Source organism: Pteropus alecto, unplaced genomic scaffold, assembly GCF_000325575.1.
Source record: "Pteropus alecto unplaced genomic scaffold, ASM32557v1 scaffold42, whole genome shotgun sequence".
Lineage (NCBI taxonomy): Eukaryota > Metazoa > Chordata > Mammalia > Chiroptera > Pteropodidae > Pteropus > Pteropus alecto.
In genome coordinates, this window is record NW_006434825.1 from 8,861,955 (window position 1) to 8,877,232 (window position 15,278).

A 15,278-nucleotide genomic window follows, 5' to 3' on the forward strand; every position below is an offset into this window, starting at 1 on the left:
GGGACAGAGGGGCAAGGGAGGGAGAGAAAGAGAAAGAGAGAGAAGAAGGAAGGAAGGAAGGAAGGAAGGAAGCAAGGAAGGAAGGAAGGAAGGAAGGAAGGAAACGAACAAGGAGACAGCTAATCAACAAATAACAGTAATAGATTCCTCTGACATCTAAATTATGTGTTATTTCTCTCAATCACTAAAGTAAGCTTCCAAAGAATAAAGACTTGTGTGTCTCTTTAAAAGTGAACCCTTAGCACCTAGAAGCATGCCTGGCATATAATAAACATGCAGTAAATATTTGTCAAATTGGCTGAGGAATAAAAATCAACCATCATTTGAGCATTTGGGGAAAATCAAAGTATATTTTATTTGCAGAACTTTTGTTATGTTTGTACTTATGAAATATATCTAAAAAAAATAAATAAACATTCCCAAATGTTCCCAAATATTGCATAATATTTTAACTAAATAAATTCTTATTTCAAAAATTGTTTTTTGTTTTTTTTTATTCCCATTTCACAGACAAATAATCTGAACTTTAGAGAATATCAGTAGCTCTCAAGGTTGTGTTTCTTATACATAACCGTGACCCAGCTAATCTGACTGGGTATAGCAAAGGATTCCCATGTGAAATTGCTCCTGAGCTTGGGATTGACGACTACGACAGTGCATCCCACTCGCCAGCAAGAGTGCGTTCAAAGGCGAGAGAAAAGCGCTGAGAGACAAAGGCGGGTGACTGGCACTGAGTGATTCCAAGGTTGATCAATTTCACTCAATTTAAATTGACTCTTGCCAACTTCAATAACGACATTCATCATTTTTGTTATTATCCCCAAAAGCTGTGACCATTCCTTTGTCACAGTGCCTATAATCTTTGCTCATAGGCTTTTCTGTTGATTTGGAAGGAACACTACTATAGAGTATTAACAATTCCACACAACTCCTGATGACAGAATGGGAAGCCAGCACAAGATGGGCGTTTCTGGTCAATTTGCGACTGCACACCTGAGGTCTCTGTCATTTTTCTACATTCTGAGTGTGAAGCAAGGATCAATTTCTTAAAGGTCTAATCAATTTTTCATGCTTCCAGAATCATGTTAACATAAATGATTCTTTTTAAATTTCCTGTTTTGGGGGATAGAGCTCCTTTAAAATTTCATAATCTGACCATGGGTTACACTTTTTAGACTAAAGTTTAAAAGAGTTCCAAGCAAAGAAGAAGACAATGTACTTCTACTCAAATGCCATCACTACCACAATTGCCATACCACACCGTGCCCCCACTCACTGCCATTAGGTTCCCAATATGTTGCTAGGAATCCAGAAGGCTCTTTCCAGTGAGTGACTAAGATTTAATATTAAAAAAAAAAAAAGGTCGTTGTATCTTAAAATTGAGCCAACAGCTTATCTCTATCAGAAACACCTGAGAGCCTCTATTAAATATGAGTATTTCTGGAACCACTCAGACTTACTAAATCTCTAGGATTGAATGCTGGAATCTGAATTTTTAACAAGGTCCCCAGATAATTTTTACATACACTAAAGTTTGAAATCTAACTGTTCCTTGTATCCTATCTGTACTTGGCTGTGCAGTCTTGTGCTCTCAGGAAGCTCACCGCCTCTAGAACTACCAACTGCCATCCTTGCACAGCTTTCTATTAGTTCATCTTTTTGTACTAGCTGATAATGTGTTTTTCTGTAGCTGCCCACACATTAGGTCAAAATGAGATCACTTTTGATAGTTTTATAATGATCATGAAACTCAGTATTCGGGAATATTTTTCTAAATTTAAGAAGTAGAGAAAATCTAGAAGAAATGCTGTAACTAGAAGATCTTGAAAACAACAGATTCCCATTGATATAAAATAAAGTTATATTACTCGATAGTGGAGCCAAATGGAAGTAGAAATGATATCTCTAGGTGGTCCCCCTTGCCAACAGACTCTTTTTCCTTAGTCTGACTTTCAACATAATGAAAAACACATAATTATAAAAAATTTAAGTGAGTCCTATCATTTCTTTATTTCTCTTTTCCCACTTGCCACTTAAAAATGTGGTTGAAGTCTATGGCCAAGCTGTCCTGAACAAGCCCGATCCTGTCTGATTTCAGAAGCTAAGCAGAACCAGGGCTGGTTAGTACTTGGATGGGAGACCACCTAGAAAGACCATGTGCTGTAGGTGTTAAAACTAAAATAAATAAATAAATAAATAAATAAATAAATAAACAAACAAACAAACAAACAAACAAACAAACAAATAAATAATAAAGGATTGTAAGCTGACAATGTCTGGCTCAGTACCTTAGCAGACATTCCTTGAGGACCTGAACGAACATTAAAAAGAAAAAAAAAATTGGTTGGCCATTAGATTACAAAATGATGAAGCCTGGTTGTTCTGATCTATATATCAGTATCTGGTATCAAATATTTATGCAGCCTCCTCTTCTTCACTCCCCAACATGACGCTCTAGAATCTGCCAGAGTGAGTTTCTCAACCTTCTAGTCATATCAGCCTTTTTTTTGGCTCAGTACCTTAGCAGACATTCCTTCCTCTAATTAAAAATCCCTTTTTCTATTTCTCTTCTTCCTCCAAAACTATGCTGTCTGTTACAGACTGAAAGTTGGTGTCCTTCTCAAATTTATATGTTGAAAATTTTAACCCTGACTGTGATGGTATTAGGAGTCAAGGCATTTGGGAAACAATTAGGTCATGAGTGTGGAGCCCTCGCAAATGAGACTTTTGCCTTTACGAAAGCTGCACCAGAGAACTCTCTCATTCCTTCCCCCATGTGAAGACATAGCAAGAAGAGGACTATCTATGAAGCAGGAAGAGGGTCCTAACCAGACACCGAATCTGCTAGAGGCTTGATCTTGGACTTCCTGGCCTCCAGAACTGTGATAAATAAAATTCTGTTATTTATTAGACACCCAGGCAATGACATTTTCTTATAGCAGCCTGAGTTGACTAAGACAATGTTCCTCTTCACCTGCAAAATCTGTACATTTTCTAAGGGCCAGTTCTGAAGTGAAATAGTTTTTCTTAGTGAAATCTTTCCTAAACATATGTAATAGTTTTCTGTTTTAGGGAAATCTGTATATCTGCGTGGTATACTGGACTCTTACCACTTCAGCAACAATGTTCATAATTTCCTCAGGTAATAATAAATATAGTTAAAATTGCCAGTTCTTCTTTTAAATATATTCACTGTAGGAGAGTTACATGACACAATGGTTAAGATGGCAGGATTCAGTGTCTCATTTCCTGCATTCCCATTCAGACTTCACTACTGATGGCTACAAGAGATTGAGTAAGTTTCTTAATCTTTCTATGCTTTGGTGTCTTCTTCTATAGAGGAAGATAGTAAGAGAACCACCTTGTATATAGGGTGATTTATATATAATAAGTTTGCACTTAATATATTAATATTTAAATATATTATATTTAAGTATAAATAAATAATTACCATAAGGTTTAATCTGTCATTTGAGATGTCCTTGGAACATAATAAGCACTTGATTAATTCTAATCATTTGAAATATTAATAATGTTAATATCATTTCAACCTTATTTTTTTTTAGTTATTTCATTTTCACAGACAAGAAACTGAGACTCAAAAAAGAAAGCCATCTTAACCCACAACTTAGAGATAACAAAAAAATGGGTACTATAACAGATAATTTAAAATATGTGTAAATGTTCCTTATATACACATGTCCTTCATCGTGGGTCCAGCACGATGAGTTTATTATCCAACTGAGGATGCTAGATATTACTTCCACACACCATCTCTGCCCAACCATAGCAGGTCTCTGGCAACTTGCTCACATTTCATCATGTAAATTGTAAAATAGGTTAGAAATAAGTATAGCATTCTGTCATCTGGCATCTAATTTATAATATTAGTGTACTAACAACACTAAGTATTGTCTTATCGCCTGTTACTCTTTTACATTTTACTGTGTCGAATCATCAGGAGTATTATACTGTTTAAAAAATACTCTATAAACTGAATATGCTTTCCTTAAACTTATGACAGACTATGTTCTGATTAAATCATAATATGCCAAAAATACAAGTAAGAAATGTATATATTTTTAGGTAATTAACAGTTGGAATTAGAGATGAATAGCACTTCCTCCCCCTTACCAGTTGGCTAGTGATTATAACTGGTATTTTTGTCCAGCAATTTTTATCATCAGTCTTTCTTACAGAAACTAACAGCCACTTCATCTTTTCAGCTGCTGTAATTCATCCAATTTCATATAAGAACTACAGAAGACAGAGTTGAAATCAGAGAAGAAAAATACCACTTCTCAGAGTTTTAGGCACCACTGATATTAATCAAATGAGTAGTATTTAGATATTTTTGCAATAATTGATGTAGAGGGTTAAATGAAAGACTTATTTTTCTTGCTATAGAAATTCTCCAAAAATGTGTTGTTTTTTATAGTTCTCACATTTCTAGAATGACCTATTTTTTTCTTGTCAATTATGACACTAACAAAGCTACTTCCCAATTCTACATCTTCAAAAGCAAGGATCATAGGGTTAGTCTAGGGAGCTACAGTAAAGCCTGCTAGACTCCTTTCCCCAAGACAGACAAATCAGACAGACCTTGAATCAGTATTGAAATTATTATGATAAAAATAGTTGCCCTCATTTACGTGCCAGATTTGCCTCTGAAGGAGAGAAGATTCCATTAGTAGGAATATTTATTCTTTCAGAAGCATTTGCTTTACAAGGCAGTATGCTAGATACTTAACGGATAGCATTATAAATCCTGAGAAATCGTTGCTAATTAAGTCTGATTGTCCCCATTTTACAGGGCAAACTGAAGATATGAGTGGTTAAGGTACTTCTCAATTTCATATAGCTGCAACAAAGCAGAGCTAGGGATTAATTCTGGCTGAACTTATTTGACTCAAAAATTTATGTTATTTTATACTTTCTGCCTATGTTGAGTTAGATGCTGAGATGAAAAGGAGATGACTGCAGAACTGACATTAAAGTAAAAGGAACTCTGGGAGGACCTGAACGAAGGGAACAGTGAAAAAAACAGAAAACTGGGAGGGGTGAGATGAGAGCCTAAATGTTGCTTACATTTCTTTAATACTTCTTGTGGACTACAGACTGTTTTCAACACTATCCACCATTAATCCATGAAATATGAATTGACATCATATTTGAATTCTAAGTTACCAGCGGTATGATGATTCACAGATAGGAAACAGCAAGGGGAAGGAAAATAAGTTTTCTTCAGCCTCACCTCAGCTAACTGAGATAGTTTTCTAAGCTATGTGTCCAATTATAGGGCCAGGGGTCTATGCCAAATTTTCAGGGCATTCTAATAAGTTATATAACAATAATGAAAAAATACATAAAGTTAATGTTAATTAAACATTAAAATTAACGTTAATTAAAAATTAATTTGAAAGATTAAAAACTCACATAGAATGTAATATAAAGTGTTTTGGTGTAAGTTTTAAATTGACCCACAAATAAATCTAAATACTAGTATTTTATTTTATTTTTAAATAAATAAAATTTATTTCATTTTATTTTACTTTGCAATAGGGTCATGTGTTATACTTTTTCTACTCATAAAAATTTTCATCATAGTTACCTAATTTTTAATATGGAATAGTAACTATTTTAGAATAATTTTAAAATCCAAGATAGTTAAGTGAGTCCTTTGGTTTAGGAAAATATTTCTATCTATTAGTATGGTTTGTAATTATTATAACTGAATTTATCCCTTAAATTTTAGGTTTATAACTGTTCCTGGTTCAAACCAAGCTCCTCCTGAGTAATGGTCTCAGTTTACTTCAAATCTAACTCTTTAAGATAGGGTTCACTGCCCATTACAGCTATCCAGTTACAAACTCCCTGGATTTTCTTTTGTAAGTTGCCCCACAGGATAACTCAGTGTCTCTATAAAGCCCAGCTCATTGGGCAAGCCTGCACAATCAGGTTTCAAAGATGGAAGTCAGTGTGATAAGTAATATCATACTCCAGATGGTCACAGAGACTTTTCTTTAATGTTGAGAGGCAGAAATGCAGACTCCATTTGTGAATGTCGTCACAATCAATTGTTTGTAATAAGCCCGTGTGCGTTTTCGTTTTAACACTTTGTAAAAAAAGTGTTAATTTGTGGAAAAAAAAAAAATAATGCCATGATTTCAGGAAAGTCCCACCTTGCCTGAAAATATGTAAACACCATAAAGACTATCTATATTCTTCATATACAGGCAACAGACTTGCATAGCTGACAAGCCATGGGATTTAGAGTTAGAGGAAGAAAGATTAGAAAGCCAACTACATAATTTAGCAACTGGAGAACTTAGAGTGTTTCAGAAACGAAACTCTGGGATAAGTATTAAAGTACAAGTAGCTAATTTGGTAAGCGATTACAGGAGTGGGGAAATGACAAGGAGGAAGTGAATTGATTAAAGGTGCTTATAGATACAAGTTACTATCATAAGCAAATAGAGCTCAATCCTGTTGGAAAACCCTAAAAATCAGCAGAGAATGTTCTTAAGAGCTATCCCAGCAAAAGAGCAAGAAAGCTGGGTTTTATATACCAATATCCATCAGTTATTGGTGAAGAGCTGTTAAGAGGATGTGTTAAGTAGTGACTGCGATGCTTTCTGGCATGAAGTCGACGCTCCACATATTTTTCCCTTCATTCAGGGTACCAACTGCTGCCCCTGTCCATTGTCTGGAGGATGATATCTAGGGCATCCCTCCTTTCTCTTTCAATTTGCTCATTTTGGCCTGGAAACTTTTTGAAAAGCTAACAATAACGTGAAAAAAGCATTTTAATATTTTCCTAAGTAGTGCATAAATAACAAATCTATGTTTGCTGTTAATATTGTCAAGACTGCTTATTTAAGATTATCTAGGGAAGTAAAATTATTACGATTCTCCAATTATTCCTAATATTATTTAGTAATTATTAGATATTGGAAAAATTGATTCTTTGCTTAGAGATTCACATTTGTCATCTGAAGCAAATAAAAAATAAAAATAGGACTTCTGACTTAGTATCAACAAATATAAAGCTCCCCCTCCTTGTAGGTTTGATGGATGACTTATCGCACAATTACTCAGCATGTTCAACACAACACTCCCAAAGATCAGCAGCAAGATGCAAGGTTTGAACATACAGTAGATCATAATTTCCATTTAGGATTTAAATTACATCTAAGATCATTTTGAGATCTAATAGTCAAGAAACCTAGGATTTTCTGTCCTATTGTAAGTCTAAGAATATTGAAGTAGATCAATTGTTTATTCAAATAAAATTCTTTGTGAATTACAATTGTATGAGGTCAGAAAAAACAAGCTGGTTCAGTTTAGGCAGGCATGTGGATTTGCAACTGAATGTTTAAGTATCTGAGGCACCCCACCTATTGACCCTTGAGGCACATCTGAAGAACTCTTGAGCTCTAGGCATTCATTAAACTAATCCTAATGAGTACAGGTGGCTGGACCAGCTCATAGCTGGAGGTGAGGCCAGGAGTAAAAGTGGGCATCGTGACTCTTGAATGACATTCTTCCCAATACTCAGGGCTCAGTGCACATAATAAGTCCTGACATAGTTCTCTGGTAAAGAAAGTCCAATAAATTTCCTCAGTAGGCTTCCACAACACAAATCACTCTTGGTTAAACTGCTCCAGCAGGATTTAGAGGCAGGAAATAGCACATTCCCTAACATTATTGTGAAGAAAGATTGTTTCAAAAAAGAGGTGTGCTGGCTTAGATATGTGGTATCACAGTGTACAGCTTCCAGACAAAGTATAGTACAAAGACAAACCACCAAATAATAACCAGAAAAGGGAGATGAGTACATTGTATGTGGAAAACAGAAACTGAGGCCACATAAATAAATAAGCAATGTGAAATACAGTAAAAGGAGAAGAGGTCATTACTGTATTATAGCAGCTAATATCAATACCAAAGTTGTAATTAGAAAAAAAAAACACACACACACAATCTTTTTGATAACTATGCTATTCATTCTGATTTCAACAATATTTATGAAGTTTGGTCATTACGCTCTTTAACCCTGAACAAGTAGTATAAGAATTTTTTGTGTGTCCTAACATTTTTGGAAGCAATTGATATGCACAGATGGAATGCTAAATAGATAGTGTAAAACTGTTTACGTTATTTTTTCTTTTCCTGAATGGCAGCTTTATCTACATTTCAGTAATGTCTTAATTAAATTACAATGTTTTGTCAACAGGAGGTCAAGAACTTTAGTGCTAGCCAGAGGTCATCAAGATTCCATACTCTTTTTTGTTGGTGGGTTGATCCTTTTCAATTTCTCACTAGTTTTATACAATTAAGTTCCCTGTAATTATATAAAAAAACACAAAAATTTGATTTTTACATATATTTAAAACTAAAATCTCCATCTATTACCAATCATTAATACACTTTAACACCACCAACTGTTTTTCAAAATCTGTTTAAAGTTTTAATTTAATTTGTTTCATATGATTTGACAACATTTTTATAGACTTGCCTGCAGTAGAAAAATGTTGATATTCTGATTATGATGTATTTTTAATTTCCTCATTAAATCAACTATCCAACTTTTTACTTATTCACTTAATTATACAATTATTTCAATATCTGTTTTCCTAATAAATATTTATTGAGACTTGACTGGGTGTCAGGCACTGAAAATATAGTGATAACTAAGACAAATCAAGTAGCTGCATTTATGGATCTTATATTTAATTGAATCAATTATTTTTTGTTTTCTTTTGTTGGTTATATTATGCCTTTAATGTATAGGGAGGATATTTCGTGTCAACTGCCTTGCTAACTCTAATTATGCTGACATCCTTGCAAATATGGCCTTGTTATACCTGTTTTTCTGATGTGGCAACTATAGGCTCCTATAGGATAGATGATGTGTATGTAATGAAACTGCCAAATTAATAACTAGGCTACATATGGAACCAAAGCCTTTTTGACTGACTGAAAAATACTGTTGCTATCATACCACACTAATCTTAGAGATTTCCAAAGGAGAGAAATGGTGGCTAGATGTCTCACAGACTGAAATAGGTAATTGCAGTTTAGCTTGGGAACAAAAATACTCACAGGTCACTACTGTAGTTCGAAGTTATGATAATGGCATAAATAAAAACATTCCTCCATTTTTAATTTTACATAGTATGTAACTTTAAAAAGTAAAACTGACTCTTTTGTGGACACCTCTGGGATTGTATGTCCCTCCCTTGTCCTCATGTGAGCACGGCATAACCTCACCATCCCCACATCATATTTGATTTGGTTCATCTAGAGTTGGTATATAAAACTACTTATATAAGTTTTTTCATTTCATTCTCACAATAGCAATGTGAGAATTGTATTAGGATCCCATCTAAAGGTCAGGAATCAGAGAATTTACATGGTATGCTTGAGGTCACATGGTTTTGTTCCTTCTAGAAAGGATCCAATGACCCAAAGGAAGTAACATCCATTTTTTATTTATCAGTCTTACTTGAGTCTTAAATTCTTTATGTACCCCTTTCCAACTTGTTAGCTTCTACCTGTCTCATGGGTCGGGCATCATGTCCTGGACCGTTAGGCGAGGTGTAGTGCTCTTCCACTCAGCTTCAGTGTCTTCTTGTGCTCCCCCTGCTACAATCTTCTTTATTTTTTTTAATTGTTCTATGGATCTTTTTTTATGATGGTCTAACCACAAACTGTCTAGCCACTAGAGTCTAGGAACAAATAAACCTTAGATATCTTTTTATTCTAGGTGCTTGATACAATGTGTATCATACTGACTACACTGAATAAATGTTTTTGAATGAATTAAGTGATACATCTTTAGTTTCCAAATAGCCACATTCTCAATTTTGCAGTCCTATTTTCTTATATGATCTCGTAACAAGATGTGACCAGAAATCCCTCATATAATTGTCATTTACAAAAAAGATAGATTAAAGGGGGAACGTTCCAAATGACACTAAATCACATTTTCACCATCTCAGAGCAAGGAGTGAGTTAAGCCATTAACAGAGATTACTTCATGTATGAAGAAATTTACCAGTGAGGTATTATCTTTCCACTTAACAAATGGAAAAATCACGGTAACTTCCAAGCTCCCACAAGGAGTGAATGGGAAGCTGTGATTTCTGCCCTGTCTTTTGTCCGCTACATTGTGCTAATGGCCATTGAACGGCCAATGAAATCCAAACTCTTCACCATGAATTACAAAATTTTTGAGATTCTTTTCTGCCTTATTTTTCTAGGTAATAGCTATTCGAATCTTCTTTTAGATAGCTTGCTCATCAACTATTAATTTTTCTAGATTGGAGTTTTAAACATGCAGTACGTTCTGACTGATCTCACTTCCCTGTGATCCTCCCTCTGCACGCAACCTTTGACCAATATTTACTTATACTTCAGTTCACCTTAAGTGCCCTTCCTAGGTTAAACAAGATTTTTTGCTTTAGTTATTTTCTAATATCATCTGTACTGCTGTTTTGCACTCATCAAAATCAAAATTAGACAATTATATTTCAGAATTTCTATTTAAAGTCTATATTTTCTTCTAGACTATAAACTCTATAAGGAAATAGTTTATAACAACATATTTGGCGGGTGGGTTTGGACTTTTTTGTTTCAAAATATTTTTTAACTTTTTTTTATTTTTGAATTACAGTTGACATACAGTATTATGTTTCAGATATACAACATAGAGATGAGACATTTATATAACTTTCAAAGTGATCACCCTGATAAATCTAGTACCCATGCTATAATAACTGTATGATGCCATACATAGTTATTATAATAGTACTGATGATAGTCCCTATGCTATACTTTACATCCCCATGGACATTTTGTAATTCCCAATTTGTACTCCTCAATCCCTCCCCACACTTCAACCATCCCCCCAACCCCTCTTCCATCTGGAAACCATTAAAATGTACTTTGTATCTATGAATTTCTTTCTGTTTTGTTTGTTTATTTGTTTTGGCTTTTAGATTCTACGTATAAGTGAAATCACTTCGTATTTCTCTTTCTCTGTCTGACTTATTTCACTCAGCATAACCTCTAGGTCCATCCATGTAGCAGATGGCAAGATTTTATTCTATTTTATGTCTGGGTAATGTTCTATTGTAAATTCGCACCACTTCTTCTTTATCCATTCCTGTGTTGCTAGACACTGATGTTGCTTCCGTTTCTTGGCTATTGTAAATAATGCTGCAATAAGCAAATTAGTGTTTGGGTTTCTTCGGATAAATACTCAGAATTCTCTCTCTTGTTATAGTCTTTGTTTTAAAGTCTATTTTGTTTGATATAAGTAGTGTAGTTCTGGTGCCTATCGAGTATGTCCTTTGGGTATGTCATTTGTGGGTGATGCTTGGGTGTGGTCTGAAGCTGGCCACTGGGTGTGTTAATTCTGGGGTCCCATTAGCGGGGGCAGGGTAGGGTAGGAGGGGGCCTCTGGTGCAAGCCAGCCATTGCCTGTGTCCTGCCCTGGATCAGTTGGTGTGAGCTACAAAGCAATCTGCAGATGATGCCACTCATTCTGTGTTGGGAGTTGCCTGGAAGAGGTAAGCTGCAAATTGAAGCAGGCTGCTGCTAGTGCCGGGCTTGGGGCTGCTTACCAAGAGGTATGGGGTATGCTGAGGCCAGGTATTGTTTGTTTGGGGTTTGTGAACCCTTGAGAGATTTTAGAAAAGTCCACAGCATGAGCCAAGATAGGCTATACAAAAACATATTTTGAATGAATGTATACTAAATTGAAAATATCAGAAATGAAAAAGATTTGATAGGCAATTTTGATTCCTCATGGAACACTTGAATTCTCTCTGCATGATGACCCCATATGTCTAACCCTTATTTTTTAAAATTCTATATCATCTTTAACAACAAAGACTTTTCCACTTATTGCTACTTTTCCATCAATGTTTGATTAATGTTGAAAAGTTTGAACACCTTTAAGAGATTTGTAAGCCTAGAAATGCTACAAAGGTAATTTATTTTTAAAATAATAAAACAATCATTTACATAAAAATCTTTTGTGGTAGTTACATAATATCAGTATGTTATTAAAATAGCAAAAGAACCTCAATTGATAATACTGCACGAGATTTACAATGATGTATAAAATATAATGAAAATAAACACAGAGACCTATGAAAATGGCCAGTGTAACAGCTAAATCACATAGATGAAGAAGGCACAAGCTTTATAGTGATTTGTAATTTCAAATGAGCCTGAAGGTCAATCAGACTAAATATTCTCCTTCTATGTCTTTATCTTCCTTTATTGGGTTTGCTGAGAACAATAAAAACCTATAAGTCAAACCCAGATTTTCTTCTAATGAAGATATCCATTTTATTCTCATTTTAGTGGACCTCTGTCCCCGATGACTATCAAATAGGAATCTCGATGTATTCTCCATTCGAGCTTTCTTTCACAAGACAGCAGCCTTATGCCTAGCAGATCAGTGTCATAAGATATTATGTGTTGACCTTTGGCTTCAGGTTACATCCAGAGAACAATGTCAGTTGCTATTAAACGTTTATTTGAAAAAAATTCATCTGCCTAAGAATTTCACTTTGCATGATTGACATCTCAGGACTCAGACCAGAAAAAAAAATAATTAAAAAAAAGAAAAAAAATAAGTATTTTCAAATTCTAACTTTTTTTATTCAGATGTATATGCCTTTGATAATTCTAGTCTGCATCTACAATAGCAGTCATTCCCTAAAGCAAACAACTGCCCCTTGACTTTGAAACCTTCCACTTGAAATCTATATACAGTTCTTCTCTCAGGTCTATTGAGAACACTGATCTCTATTTATAATGGTGTACAGTATGTTTTCATAGGTCTGTATAGGCAATGAATTCACTTAAACATTGTACTCTAAACATTTAATAATATTATAATGTTGACCACCTTTCCTTGAAAAATAGAAGCACGTGACCCCTGAATGTTACATGGTAAGGCAAGGAAATCGTGAAAAAAAGTAAGACTGATAAAAGTCTGATCATTAAACTTAAGTGCCTATTGGATGATATTTAACCAAATGACACCTATGATATGTGTGTGTGTGTGTGTGTGTGTGTGTGTGTGTGTGTGTGTGTGTATTAGGGGGTATTTTATGTATTTCTTTTAATGATATCCAAACCATCTACATCATCCTTTCTGAAAAGGAAAAAACAATGTTTTTAGCACATGTAATATTTATACCATTTCATCCTCTCAATAATCTTGTGAAGTATTATCACCAATATGGACAAATGGTGATTCAGAGAGATTAATTAATAGCCCAAGGTCACATGTCAAATGAGTGATTAAATTCAAATTTGAAAGCAGGATTATAGAAAAGGAAAATCTGTATTGTTTCCAATCATCTTTATCTTTTAAGCAGCAAAAGGCCATATGTGTACCTTCATATTGTCTTTCCTTGACACTTAATCCAATCAATTCAACAAAAGCCCCAGAGCTCTATGTAGAATTTTCCAAAGGATAATGCATTGAGTTTCTAAATTTGGAAAGGGTTGCTATCAGACCATATGCAGAAAAAAAAAAAAAAAGAGAGAGAGAGAGAGGTATAGCTCACTATTGAAAGATGAATGTTTCCAAAAGAGATACTTCCAAGGAATAAAGTGAGAAAAATAAAGTACCTATTGAGTGAGCAAGCCATAATGTCATCAACTAGTTTTAGACACTGTGCTCTGCAATGAATCACCTTCTAAAGCTTAAAATATCACAAAGCTCAAGCCAAGCTTTAGCAAATGAAGAGTTATGGAAAGCTTGATGCTATTAATAATAAAAACAATTTCAGGGATAATGTAAGAAAAGAGAGAGAGAGAGAGGGAGAGGGAGAGAGAGAGAATATAAAAGAGGAAGAAAGGACAAGAAAAAAGGAAAAGCAATGTTTTGTGTTTAAGAATCTGACTTTACTTTTTGACTCTCAGGAAATTAAAGAGAAAGTGTAGCTAGATTTTTTTCTACTATGTGTCATTTCTAGTTGCAGTAGATGATTGGAAACGATGAAAGAAGCAATGATAAATAACTATCAGAAGGGATGATAACAACTAATAATGTCTTTCAGAGTCACATTTACCAGATTTGAGAATGAAAGTGTTATCATGTTTGAAAATGGACAATTTTATTATATCTGAAAAATTCAGTAGGCCCCTATTTGGAGAAATTATTGAAAATAGTGCAGACTTTCAAGTTAAATTAATAATTTTAATCTAAAATTAAACAAATGGCCTTTGGGGGATTTGAAAATTATGCAACTCTTACTCATCTTCTGAAGACCTCTGAACTTCCTCAATGAAGCAAACGTACAACCTCCCATAATGCATACAGTGATCCTACTTTATTATGTCTCTGAACACACTGAGTTTCTTCCATATAACACCTTAATATTCACTATTTCATTCATCTACATATTTATTGAGTTCTTATTGTATGGCAGCATCTGTTTCAATTCTAGGATTATACTTGCAAATAAATTTAAAAATTGCCTCTTGAATCAATATTTTAGTGAGGGAGACAATAATAAACAAATAAATAAAAATTATTTCAGATGTTCAAAAGTGCTATGAAGAAGATACTGTGCTCTGCAATGAATCACCTTCTAAAGTAAATCAATATCAGGCAATTTGGAGAGAGATGTCATTTAGATAAGTAGCCAGAGAAGATTCCAGTGAGAAGGTGACATTTATAGGGAAGCCAGAATGATAAGAAGGAGCCACCTGATGAACTGAGTCCAGAATGTTTCAGAAACAGAGCGACTGACCCTAAAAATATTGAGTTAAAAATGAACATACTCTCAGAACAGAAGGGAAGTTATTATGGCTGGAATTTACTGAGCGTGAGGGGTTAAGTTGGAGAGTAAGTCAGGAGTTAGAACCTGCAGGGGTATGATACACTTATTACTTCTGTCTAAAACACTCTGAGTTGTCTGGATTCTTATCTCCTATCCTTCATTCTATGGATCTCAAAAGCAATGGATTTTATATTGAACTGAGCCATCAATATTCACTTGGATTAAGTTCTAGCATTAAACTACCTAGTATTGTCAGGGTCATATCTGTATTCATCCTTTTTCACATGAGCTGTTGTCAAGTGAAAATGGGCCAGGCACCATGCAGTTTTGAAAGCATTATGGGGAAACTGAAAGAGATTGAGATGGAAGTCAAAGACCCACATTATAACCCTTTTCTTTCACTTACTATCTCTGGTATTTTGGTCAAGATATCTTTTCACCCAAATTTCCTCATCTATAGAG